General features: G+C 42.0%; 1 protein-coding gene and 1 long non-coding RNA gene across 2 annotated transcripts in view; one reads left to right on the top strand and one right to left on the bottom strand.

Moving 5' to 3' along the window:
* Positions 1–12,563, bottom strand: part of PODN (podocan) — an 80,895-nt gene that overhangs the window by 43,646 nt on the left and 24,686 nt on the right. The gene's annotated exons all lie outside the window — the stretch shown is intronic.
* On the top strand, positions 5,514–10,674 carry LOC143928387 (uncharacterized). The gene is made up of 3 exons (XR_013262402.1): positions 5,514–5,900; positions 8,633–8,654; positions 10,155–10,674. It is a non-coding gene; the product is annotated as an uncharacterized LOC143928387 (long non-coding RNA).

Here is a 12,563-nt window from a genome sequence, read left to right as displayed (position 1 = left end):
TACTAAAACACACATACTACATATCACATACCTGGTGCTGGAGGCCAATGTAGAGGGGGCTTCCCTTGCGGCTAAGTTCCAGACTCCCCTTAAGGTGAAACAGGAGGAGTCAGGCTCAAAGTAGCATGGGCCACCTGCTGGAGTGCTTGCAGGGGAACTCAGGAGTACAGCTGATGTGCTGGAGTGGTGTCTGGAGACAGGTGGTGCCCGAGAGACATAACAGGTCTTTGGTAGCACAGAGACAGGAGAGAAGTTTGTTCGAAGCCAAGATCAGGTGCCAGGTGGATCTCAGAGCACATCATGGAGTGGCACCTTTAAAGTGACACAGAGCGGAAAGCCACGTGGCTGGTGCATAGACTCAGGTGCGACAAGCCACATGACTAGCAATGAGATCTTCTTCACAAACATGGATTACAGTGCAAAAGACAACATTTTCCTACCAAATGGAAAAAGCATCACCTCAGAAGGTAAAGGCCAGGACTTCTTGAACTGCATTACACCACAAGGAGGTCACCACAGTATCCTCGTAAAGAAAATGCTGTATGTTCCGGAACTAGAATGCAGTCTTCTATCAGCGAAAAGTCTTGTAAACAACAGTGCCACAGTTAAGTTTCAGGGTGATGTATGCATAATTCACAAAAATAAGCGATTCCTTGCAAAAGGAAAACTGGATGCTCACCTATACAGGCTCATTACCACAGACTATCAAGCCAATATAGTCTGTAATGACCTACACAGCAACTGTATTCATTTATGGCACAGGCAGCTGGGGCACAGAAGTCCAGAAGCTATACAGGACATTATAAAGAGAGGCTTATCAGAAGATTTGACAATAGCGCCTTGCAACGTGCTCATGAATTTCAAGTGCTGTATTGAAACAAAAGCCACATGTGCTCCCCTTCCACAGGCATCTCAGAGAAAATCTACCCAGCCCCTGCAGCTCATACAAGGTGACGTATGCGGTCCAATGAAAATGCCCACATCAGGTGGGAACAGATATATACTGACTTTCATTGATGATTATTTCAGGTACACAACTACTAATGTGATGAAACACAAAAATGATACATCAGAGAACCTTCAAGAGTTCCTTGCAATGTCTAGCAACAAATTTCAACAGAAACCAGCAATGATAAGCACTGACAATGGAGGAGAATACATAAGCAAAGACGTGGCTTCCTACCTGAAGAGTCAAGGAATAGTACACCAGACAACTGCACCATACACTCCTGAACAAAATGGTGCAGCAGAAAGGAAAAATCGCACTCTTATAAATATGGCCAGATTCATGTTGTTTGATGCCAATCTACCTCACAAGTACTGGGGAGAAGCAGTCATGACTGCAACTTACCTACAGAACTGACTACCCTCAAGAGCCATTAAAAGTATTCCATTTGAAATGTGGCATGGATCAAAGCCTAGCATAGGGCACATCAGAGTGTTTGGATGTAAATCATATGCCTATATTTCAAGGGAAAAGCAATCCAAGCTGGAGAACAGAGCCATAGAGGGCATTTTAGTAGGCTACAGTGAGCAAACCATGGGTTACAGTCACAGAATCCTACACACAAAGACATAGAGATAAAAAGCCGTAGTGTTTATTTTAATGAGAGCTCATCGTCAGATACCCCAATCTCTGAAAGCTGTGAAGTGAATATACCCAGCACACCAGAAGAAAAGGTTGACCAAAGCGAACCTATGCGAACCTATGCAGAAGTCAGAACAAGAGATGGAACTCACATTGTCTAAATCAAGTTCCCCACCAGATCCTGCTGAACTGCCTGAAGTCAGAAGATCCACTCAGCCTACAAAGGGAATACCACCCCACAAGCTGTCATACACTGTCAAAACACACAGCATACTTGAACCAACATCCTGGGAAGACATAGAAAACCGCCAAAGTGTGAAGCCAATAAATGGAGACAGGCACCAGAAGAAGAATTAAAGTCAATTTAAGAAAATAAAACCTGGACATTCACAGAGTTGCCTCCTAACCACAAAACTATAGGAAATAAGTGGACTTTCAAAGTAAAGTCAGACGCAGAAGTGAATATACAAAATTATAAAGCCAGACTAGATGCCAAGGGTTACTCCCAGAAATTTGGTGAAGATTACGATGAAACATTCGCTCCCGTCGTAAAACACTCTACCATCAGAGCACTTCTTAGCATTGCCGCCAGGAAGGGCATGCAAGTGAAACACCTAGACGTTAAAACTGCTTTCCTATATAGAGACATTAAGGAAGACCTCTACATGGAGCAACCACCAGGGTTTGAACAAGGAGACAACTTTGTGGGTAAACTTCAGAAGAGCATCTATGGTCTTAAGCAATCTGCAAGGATGTGTAATGAGAAAGTGAACAAAGCACTTACCAGAGTGGGATTCTCAAGAAGTAAAGCAGACCCCTGTCTCTACTCCAGGAATCAAGAAGACAGATAGATATACATGCTCGTCTATGTTGATGACATTATAACCTGTTTTGAACAAGAAGGGGATTACAATCAAAAAGTTTACAAGCTAAAAGAAAAAATTTAAATCAAAGAACTAGGGAACATTAGCTACTATCTGGGAATCCAAATACAGAGAGAGGAAGATGGAAGTTATCTTCTCAACCAATCTCAGAAAATCTCCGAAATCTTGGAACAATTCTATATGCAGGATGCAAAGGAAGTGAAAACTCATATGGAACCAAACTATCTAAAGAGCAATGGAGCAGAAAACTTGCTACCCAGCAATGATACGTATCGCTGAGCAATCGGTAAGCTGCTATATGTTGCTGCTGTGACAAGCCAGACATAGCCGCAGCAGTGGGTATACTATGCAGGAAAGTTGAAGCTCCCTGTCAGTGTGACTGGAACGTAGTAAAAAGAGTGATACAATACCTCAAAGGAACAATACAGATGAAGTTATGGTTACCAGCAACATCAAAACCAACACTGGTCAGATTTGTGGATGCTGATTGGGCCGGGGACTGCACATACCGCAAATCCACAAGTCAATTCATCTTCCAGTATAGGGAAGGAACCTTAAGTTGGTCTAGTGGAAAGAAAGTAACTGTCGCTCTATCTTTAACTGAAGCAGTGTACAGTGCAGAAGCATACGCATGTCAAGCAGCAATATGGATTTGTCAACTTTTTGTGGCAATTGGGATAGAAATGTCAAAACCAATTCCTATTTTTGAAGACAACCAGAGATGTATAAAGCTTACACAATCAGAAAGGGTCAATCCTAGGACACATCGACATCAAGTATCACCTACTGAGGAACAATCAAGAGCAAGGTGTTATTGACATTCAATATTACTTGTCAGAGGAGATGACTGCCATCCATTCACCAAGCCTTTATTAAAGGAACGTCACAATTATTTACAGAACAAGCTGAATATAATTTGACAAAGCACATGCTGCAGAGAAAAGTTGTTGGAAGAACAACAACATGTAATGTAAAGTACTGTGAACGATATATAGTGTATGCATTATACCTATCTATCCAGCAGGTGGCACTGCAGTGTGTATCTATGGTAATGTATTTAGAGGAAGTGTTATCTCTCTAAGTGTATATAGTTTTATGCTCCTTGTTCCTGTTTCTGTCTCCATAATGTAAAGACATGTTCTAACATTCTCCATGAAAGTAAAGCCGTATTACTGCACCTAAGAAGCTTCCAGAGCTTATATCAATACTCTGACAATGAGGTCAGGAGGCAGGCAGGCGACAAGTTCAGGACAAGCCAAGTCGGTAACAGGAAATCACAGGAACAATGCACTGGAGGAGCCAAAGATCAAAGAGCAACTGCAGATACTGACTGGCTTCCTTATAAAGGTAGTTTGGTGCCAAACTAAGCAGGGAGTGTGCATAACTGTGCGCATACGTAGTCCAGCGCACATCCATAGACCCGCCTGTTCACCCGTGCACACACTTGTTTACCAGTGCGCTCTCCTGCGCATTTGTTATCCGGCAGTGTGAATTCTTGTGTCCATGCAAGGTACTTGCAGTGATGCAAGGTCTTCCAGCACCTCTGTTGCAGATGGTGCCCTGATAGTTCATGTTGCAAAAAATTGCAACCCTTTGTTAATGGTTTAAAACAATAATAGATAACCAAAATAAAATGTAAATGTGATGTAACCATAAAAAAAAACCCAGTCACTATAACTGAAGTAGTATCAATTTATAACTGAATTAAAATCACTGTCCCCAAAAGCCAGATGGGTTTACAAGAGTCAACTGGCATCAGAACCCCTGGAACGTGCCCATTTCAATGCATGTTTGTAAGTCAATATTTAATATATAAAGACTAATGGAATCCATTACTTTTGTAAAGCCCAGATATGCCCCCCTCCATTTCTGAATGCCTGAAAACAAGCCTTTAACTGAAGGCACAATTTTCTGCAACAGCTCTGTTTACTCTTCTTCTGATCTCCCCAAAAGTCTTCAAAATAGGGGAATAAGGCCAATGAAGCCTGGGGACAATTTCCCCCAAAAAAACAATGACTGTAGCAGTAAAAACAATGGGGTTTATTTACTAAAACTGAAGAGTGTAAAATCTGGTGCAGCTCTTTAAAGAAACCAATCAGCTTCTATTTTTTTTTTTTGTCAAAGCTTAATTAACCTCCCTGGCGGAATGATTCAGTCTGGAATTAGGTGCTGAAAGCGGTACAATTATTTTGCATGGAAATTTGGCGTTTTATATTGTAGTCCTGTAATTCTTAGGAATAACTCTCTTAAATCTGTTCAAACCAGAGTCTAGCAGACATCCCCGGTATGATAACGTTTATAATATAATAAAGAATAATAAAAATTATTCAATAATGTAATCAAATCCTAAAACACCGAAAAAGGGACACTTTTTGGTTGCTATGGACAATCTCCAAATTTCAGGCAGAAAAAAACTGTATTTATAATATAAAAGTGCATGCAGGGCATTGCACAGACCACTAGGGGGTGTGTAATTTTTAATACAGCACTGTAATCTGTAAGATTACAGTGCTGTGTGTGTTTTGTGTGTTTTTACTTTTTTGAATTTGCCGCCGTTCTCCGCTCCCGTGCGCCGTAACGTCGCAGGGAACGGAGCTCGGCGGCATTCGGCACTGTGAATCGAGCGGAGGACGGCTCGCTCACACAGCGCGGAGGACATCGCTGGATCCAGGGGACAAGGTAAGTAACTCTCACTGTGTCCTCCCTGCATCCAGCGATGCCATCCTGAGTCTGGCTCGGGGTTACCGCTCCTGTCAGTAAAATCCCAACCCGAGCCAGACTCGGGATTACCGCTAGGGGGGTTAACCAAGCTGACATTGGAAGCTGATTGGCTACAGCTACACTGGATTTTGCACTCTCCAGTTTTTAGTAACTCAAACCCAATGACTGTAAGATTGAAAATGAGATCAAGTGTTCTTTGTTGGCCTATGTCATATCCCCCCAAGGATTAAAATATCAAACCACATTTTATGTAACATACCTAACTCAAATTCTCCCATACCATACCCATTCTTACCACTCCAAAATACTTTAAAGTGGTTTTCCAGCCAAAATGTGACTTTTTAAATAAAAATAACCTATCATACACTTATCATACACAAGCTTAAAGCATTCTAGTAAAGTTAGTCTGTAAACAAAGGTCCGTTTTGTTAGGTTATTACAGCATTTTGTAACTTTATAAACTTGCAGCAGACCGTGGCCATCTTAGGTGTGGGCATCTGAAGCCAGACTGTATTTCTTCCTGGATCTCAGCCTTGCAAATCTCGCACATGCTCAGTGCTACACAAGCAGTGAAATAGGTTTCAGGTCAGGTTTCCATAGCAACGGCAGTGCCAGAGGAAGTTGCCGCCCCTTAGCTATGCAAACCCCTCCTCCCTCCAGGAACCAGGAAATATACTGCATTTATAACAGACACCAGCAGCAAAAAGGTAAGAGGCTTAAAAATATACTAATTGTAAACTAAATCATTTGCTTCTGTGCAGATATATCTACATAACAAGAGATATATATCTTGTTTTATATATATATATATGTGTGTGTGTGTGTGTGTGTGTATGTATATAGCTATATAGATATATCTATATCTCTTGTTATACATGTATCTTATATATGTATCTCGTTATATATATATGTGTGTGTTTCTCTCTCTCTCTCTCTCTCTCTCTCTCTTTTTTATATATATATATATATATATATATATGTGTATATCAACACCCAGCGGCTACTTTTTTCTGTACAGCTTTTCATTAAAAAAATAATTGCAGCAACAAAATTAATATATGCGTTGTTCGATCACCACTTTGCTCACCCATTGCTGCCTGCCAGTCCCGCACTTACCCCATCCACGTCATGGCTACGGTGGCTTACCCCTGCATCTCCCCTGAGTCATGGCGTTTGGTGATTATCACGGCCAATCGGGTCTTAGGTAGGACTCCCACCCAGTTGTGTCTCAGAACCCTTTTCCCATGATTGACCAAGAGGAAATTAGTGTCACAATAACGATTTTAAATTTGCTAATGTCACACAAGTGGGTGGGCTTTGAGCACGGTGCTCTCTGCGCCATGGTCACCCTTTCTTGAAGCCTATTAGAGCCTTTGGGCTCTAATCCAATGCTTACAAAAATAAACAACCCCACGTTGTAATGCATCCATCAACCTTCATGTAGATATAGGAGCATGGATATGGGGGTGTGGTGCGTTTGCCTCCATTATGGACCATTTGTTATGTGTGTGTTAAAATCCCTACTTCATATGTGAGTTCAGAGTTTTTAATGGTACAGATTTTAGAAAGGCAACATTTACTCAAATAACCACTATTTACAACCAAGGTATGCAGAATACCATCTCTTTATGCCCAACACATTGAAACTTCAAGCAGATGGGCTACAGCAGCAGAAAACCACACTGGGTGCCACTCCAGTCATCTAAGTACATGATGATATTGAGGCTACAGTTGTCACAGATTCACCAAATTTGGTCAATAGAAGATTGAAAAAATGTTGACTGGTCCGATGAGTCTCATTTTCTGTTATAACATTCAGATGGTAGGGTTTTAAATTTGCATTAAAAAAAAAAAAAGTGAAAGCATGAATCAATCCATCCTGCCTTGTATCACAGGGTTCAGGTTGGTGGTGGGGGTGTAATCAGGGCTGGTGCAAGAATTTTTGACACCCTAGGCGAAACCTCATTTTGCTGCCCCCCCCCCCCCCCCCCCCCCCCATGGCTCCACTGCCTTTGCAATATGTGACCCGCCCGACCATTACACACACACACTGACCCACCTACCTGACACATACACTGACCTACCTGACCATTACACACACACACACTGACCCACCTACCAGACACATACACTGACCTACCTACCTATTACACATACACTGACCCACCTACCTGACCATTACACACACACACACACACACTGACCCACTTACCTGACACATACACTGATCTAGCTGACCATTACACACACACACACACACACACACTGACCTACCTACCTGACACATACACTGACCTACCTGACCATTAAACACACACGCACTGACCTACCTACTTGACCATTACACACACTGACCCACCAACCTGACACATACATTGACCTACCTGACCATTACACATACACTGACCCACCTACCTGACACACACACACATACACTGACCTACCTGACCATTACACACACACACACACACTGACCCACACACTGACCTACCTGACCATTACACACACACACACTGACCTACCTACCTGACACATACACTGACCTACCTGACCATTACACACACACACTGACCCACACATTGAGCTACCTGACCATTACACATACACTGACCCACCTACCTGACACACACACACATACACTGACCTACCTGACCATTACAAACACACACACACATACTGACCTACCTAGCTGACTTCTTATTTCCTGCACTACTCTCCCCCCCCCCCCCCTCCACAGCTCGCTGTAGATAGTGATCCTCCCTCCTCCTTACTTCTGCTTCATCGATCATTACATCCGGGGCTCTCCTCAGCACTGGGCGGTGTTGCTCTGGTGTCGGCTAACAGATGCTGCACCTCTCGATGCTCTGTTCTCCACCGAACCCCTGCCCCTCCTCCCCACACACACACACACTGCTGTGAGCTTTTACTCTGTGAAGACATTGGGGGATTGGAGGCATACAGAGGTTGTGGCTGCGCCCTGGGGGGTAGTGCGCCCTAGGCAACTGCCTACTCCGCCTAGTGGTAGCACCCGGCCCTGGGTGTAATGGTGAGGGGTATATTTTCCTTGCCACACTTTGGACCCCTTAGTACCAATTGAGTATCATTTAAACACCACGGCCTACCTGAGTATTGTTGCGGACCATGTCCATCCCTTTATAGCTGCAGTGTCCCCATCTTCTGATGGCTCCTTCCAGTTCTACACTCAAAACGGTGCTGTGAAAGCTGTACATAATAAAGTGTCCAGTATGTATGTATTTATACCTATACACAAACACTTTTTGTGGTTCATTATATGTGCGTTACTATACATATTATGTGTGTACATATATAAGTTTTTTCTTTACTAACTATACAAAATATAATTTTAGTTATTTCTCATTTAACCCAATTTATAATTTTTTGTGATCTAATAATTTTTTTTTATTCTTACATCTAACAGATCTTACTGATAAAAAATAATGGTAAGTAACTTTTAAATTTCAAAAACAAACTTACGTTTATAATGTAAAAGTTACATGTCTCTACTTCGTATTGTAGTCATGCATGAGCTTGTTTGGCTGTGCTTCTCCCGTTTTCAGCTGGTCTGAAGTCCGCTCTCTGCTGACATCACACAGATCAGTCCAGGCACCGTGTCATCTCGACTCTGGAAGTCTGGATGCGCCAGGTGCTTGGACTGCGAGCCATCTCAGTGGAGAACTGCTGAGTGACAGGCAGCAGCTCTCCGATTGGCTTGGTTCTCACGGATCCCCTTTGGCGATGTTTGATCGCTCTATTCTCAGTGCAAGGCTCCGGTGGACAGATGCAGCATCGGTCACATGCTGCATCCACCTTGGTAAGTATAACGTACAAAAAAAAACACCACAATTCTCTTTTAATGTTTTTTCAGTGTGTGCCAAAAAATAAATGTAAAATCCACAGCTACAAATACAGTAGCTGGTGACTTAATCTATGGACACTTACCTGTCCAGTGAGGCTGCAATGTCTTTTCAGATCAGCTGTTGGTAGCTGCCGCCACCATGACCAGTATGAGAAACTGGCATTGAATCCATTGGGATTCATGGTCATATCCCTAATGTGCAAGCGCAAATCATGATGCACTCTCCAAATGTCATGGGGGCAAAGGAGGGAGGTTCTAACGTTTGATGTACCAAACATCGCCTATGTCAGATTGAAGTGTAAATATGTACCTGTCAAAAACAGTTGTGGGAAGGCAGATAAGTGTAGCTATAACTCCAATTGGAGCCTTGCAACTTCACAGCTAGTTTCCCAATGTGCATGCTTAAACCGTGTTGCGCTTTGACAATGGAAATGTTGCATGTAAAGGAGGAAGGGGAGACAAATCTATTGGACAGACCATTTCTCGTACCAATGTTGACTGTGAAGTGTGGTCAAGGAAGCAAGACAGTTAATTCGTTGTTTGATTTAAAAAGCCCTCATTTTATTGGCGTAGGTATCTAAGGGATGGGGTAGGTGAGAATACAGGAGGACATTGGATAGGGGGGGTTATTTTCTGAAGGCATTCCTGTAGGCATTACAAGTGCAATCTCTAAGTGTGTTGTGTGTGTGTCCCATAAAGAATTGTAAAATTGACAATGCTCTTGGTAAGTAGAAAATATCTTTTAATGTAAAAAAATTATTATTAAAGCATGGTGCAATACTGCCTCAGATTGAAGTTGAAACCCCCTCTGTTAGCAACTACATGGGAGAGTGTAAGCATTATTAGAAATAGCTTGAGGTATCATGAAGTGTAACGTGTAATTATAAAATTAAATAAAAAAAGAACCATGATGAATTACTATCAAACATTATTTATTTAAATTAAAATAAAAACATCTTTCTTTAAATACATTTTTGCCAAACAAGAATAAATATTAAATAAAAATTCGTAATAAAATTGATTTTATTTATTAACCTATAAAGGATAAATAGGTAAAGAAAATATTTTTTGGTTTATGCTACAGAGACAAATGTTGCTTGAGGAACTATGGTCACAATATACAGAGCTAGAAAACGATCCAGCGTTTCCATGTAATCCATTACAAAAGATTTTCATGCTTCAATCAACAGAAACTAAAGAGGAAGGTGAAACAGAACGTCTTGGGAATAGGAAATGGTGCAAGTGCAGAAAATGCATTCCAATATTACTGATAATCTATAAAAAAAGCCAAAAAAAAAAAAAAAAGTGATCTGTTGGCAGTGTATAAAAAAATAATAATAATAAGCTGGTGTGGCGACATTCCTAGACTCCAGGACAGGTAAGTGTCCTAATATTAAAAATCTACAGCTGTAGTCTGTGTAGCTGCTGGCTTTTAGATTTCTGAAAAAGGTAGGCAGACCTACGATTTAACAAATTAAAAGTTCCAATATATAGTGAATTATTTGTTATGCAACTGTAATCATTTCTATTTATTTTTAAGACGATTGCGGAAGACAGCTTATAGAACGTTTACTGCATGGATCTATGGCTACTTGGGAAAGGGAAACCGAGAGTCATCCCATCTTGTGCTGTTAATGCAGTACGAAACGCTTTGTTCCAGATCCCAACGATTCATAATCGAATTCATGTATTCTAATGCTTATGAAGCCTCAGAACTGGCCTTAGAGTAACATTCAATTTAAATTATTTTATATAATTTTTTTTACAGTATGTTTAAAATGTTATGAAAAAAAATAAAAATAGTAAAACTGAATGAGAATATGTATACCTTTTTTCATTTTTTATTTTATACTTACAAGGTTGTTAGATACCACAAACCAGAAATGGATATCCTAGTTTAAATAAAAACATATTCGGAATCGGTCTCCTCTCTTGTCTTCCAGTATCAAAGGTATAAATTGTTCAACCATTGGGCTGTGCATTCCAGCATTTCTGAAAGAAGTATAAAAAATAAAAAAAATAAAAATGTAAACTCCATAAAAATTTGGAGAATTGTAATATAAGAGCACCTGGATCATAAATCAAAACGGTATTGTCTACAGGAGGGGTGGATCCAGAGCCTAGTCTCAGGAGGGGCACTGCCAGAAAATATGTTTTTGGGGGTAAATTTTATCAGGGAAATTGCTGGTGTTAACGATTCAATCATCACGGCGCCACGGTTGTTATGGTGTCAGGATGATTGAAGCACATTACTATTATTACATTGTTATAAAAGATTAAATGGTTCAACTTACCATAATGCAGAATCAGTGGGAGCCCGAGCTTGTCACCTGCTGCTGTCACCTGCCATTGCGGATTGTCACTTGCCACGTCGCCTGTCACCAGATGCAGATTGTCACGCCACCAGATGCAGATTGTCACTTGATACGTCACCAGATGCAGATTGTCACTCACCACGTCCCATGCCACACGTTGCAGAGTGTCACTTGCCACGTCACCTTTCACCAGCTGCAGATTGTCACATCCCATGCCACACAATGTGGATTGTCACTTGCCATGTCCCATGCCACACAATGTGGATTGTCACTTGCCATGTCCCAGGCAGCAGATTACCAGTCAAGCAGCAGAGAGATGAAATAATCTCTCTGCTGCCGCGGCTGCCTGCACACTGCACAGTGAGGGCGGAACTGCAGGACGCAGGGCGGGCGCCTGGCGGTGAGAGATATCATCTCTCTTCTCTCCTCCCGCCGACTCCCTAATTGGCCAGCAGTCACTCACATACTGTCAGTGAGCCGAGCCACCCACTGTCTCTCAACAGAGCCAGCCCGCCGGCTTTACCCTCGGCGACACCTGCCCGCCCACTCCACATTCTCGGAGGTGGCAATTTTTTTTTATTTTTTTTAAGGAGTTTGGATTGCAGATAGGCTTGTGTAAGCAGATACAAGTCTGTTTACATATGCCGTTCTATAGAGGTGAATGGAGGGGTCAGATTGGGTCCTCCTAAAAAACAGACAGGTAGACCCGATCAGACCAATCGTGTGAAAGGGGCTTAAGGCTGCTTTCACACGGATGCATTGCGTTTTTCTTACATCTTAACTGACCTTTATCTTCACTTCTTCCTCAGGATTCCTGCAGCTGGTTGTGGCTGTCCCCATGTGGTTATAACTGGTGGCTGCTGCTGGCTGTCCTAAAGGGCTGGTACTTCGGACAGTGGCGGTACTGCTGGCTGTTAGGTCTGATCACACCTATGGCATTTTTAGTGCTTTTTGCAGATTTGCTCTACAGAACGTGTTCCATTTCAATCCAATGTTAAATGGATGTGGTGTAAATTTGCAAAAAGCACAAAAAATGCATAGGTGTGAATCAGGCGTTACTGCTGCTGGGCACTGCCTGCTGATACCACTGGCTGGTACTGATGGTGGTTACTGCTGTTTGGTACTGGTAATGCTGCTAAGTACTGATGTCCAAATTGCGGGTTTCCCATGCGTTAGTG

The sequence above is a fragment of the Lithobates pipiens genome, unplaced genomic scaffold (genome assembly GCF_037356315.1).
Source record: "Lithobates pipiens isolate NorthernLeopardFrog02 unplaced genomic scaffold, aLitPip1_a1.2 Scaffold_23, whole genome shotgun sequence".
Taxonomy (NCBI): domain Eukaryota; kingdom Metazoa; phylum Chordata; class Amphibia; order Anura; family Ranidae; genus Lithobates; species Lithobates pipiens.
The sequence above is the reverse complement of the archived record's forward strand: the minus strand, read 5'-3'. Positions and strand labels throughout refer to the sequence as shown.